Source organism: Morone saxatilis, unplaced genomic scaffold (assembly GCF_004916995.1).
Source record: "Morone saxatilis isolate NCDOM2014 unplaced genomic scaffold, NCSU_SB_2.0 Contig11, whole genome shotgun sequence".
Taxonomy (NCBI): Eukaryota; Metazoa; Chordata; class Actinopteri; family Moronidae; genus Morone; species Morone saxatilis.
Window position 1 is genome coordinate 28,773,192 of NW_023339663.1, and position 1,256 is coordinate 28,774,447.

Below are 1,256 nucleotides of genomic sequence, written 5' to 3' on the forward strand. Positions count from 1 at the left end.
ATCCCTTGGGTTCGTAAGGCCCTGCAGGCCCCAGCCGACCGGGTGGCTCTTGCTGATGAGAATACCGTGTCAGCAAAGATGGCCAGCAGGAGGAAAATTTGCCCCCAGTAATTATAACCAACGGCCCTACTTCCTGCAAAACAGACTCCAGTTTCAGTGACATTTTCTTACATGACCACCACCACAAAAGGGATGTGGTAGCTTTAAACTGGGTCGTTTTGAATCGTCCGCCCTTTCACCGCCAACGCGCAAAACCACAAAAAAATCCCAATAACAACGGAGGCGGCACGAAACCACCGCGAGAGAGATAGTGACATATGGCTTGCTTGTTTAGGTAACCTGACAAGTGATTTCGTTTTTTAAATTTGACGGCGTAAGCGTATTTAAGTCACCCAAGTGACAACCTGACTTACATGCTCGAGACGGTCCCCATCAGGCATCTCCAGTCAGTCACACCAGCCCCTTATCCCCTGAGACGAGGAGTGTGCTGCTGTCCTCAGGGTAAAGACCCAGATCTCACCGGGAATACCGCTCCGACAAACACAGCTACACAGCCGGCCCAATATACTCTCAGTTTGAGAGGACAGGGACACCGGATGAGCAAGAAGCCAGTGTGTTAATTGCAGATACAGAAACAAACACTTAAGAATATTGTTCTGGTGTTTGAATGAAGTCTTTGTAATTTGTAATAAACAATATCTTAATACAGGCATTTATAGGTTGGTTGTTTCTGATTACATTTAAACACGTCTTATTTTAGAATGAAGGCATTAGGCTAGCCATTATCAGTAGGCATTTGCATTTAACTTATATCAAATAATATAAATAAAATTGTAATCATTACTGGATGTTTTCCAAGTTGTCAGCATCGCCCCAAAATAACAAGAGTAACCACCAAAGCTAATATAAATGCATTCAGCTTTCTTTTCAGTGTGTCGCAGACTCAGTTTTTCTATCCGTCTTGTCTCGCGATAGTTGAGAACAGTGAGCCCCAGGTGTTTCCGATGTCTATACACGACGCCTCAAACAATAAGCACCAGTCTCTCCTGTTCTCTTTGTATGTACTCCATTTTTCATCTGTTCTAAGTGCCAGTGTTTGGAGGTTAACTGAGTTTCGCTCTCCTTCCCTTCCCTTCCCTCCTCCAGGAGCCATGTTGGCAAGCTATGCTAACAGTGGCTAGCCCTCGGATCTCTTGTAAGTTAACTTTACTTTGAAAAATGTCGCAGTGCCAATATCACACAGACTGCAGGTGTTT

The 1,256-nt window shown here is 44.6% G+C and overlaps 1 protein-coding gene across 1 annotated transcript in view; it reads right to left on the reverse strand.

Moving 5' to 3' along the window:
* Positions 1-1,256, reverse strand: part of LOC118343417 (mucin-5B-like) — a 23,155-nt gene that overhangs the window by 21,514 nt on the left and 385 nt on the right. The window lies entirely within an intron of this gene.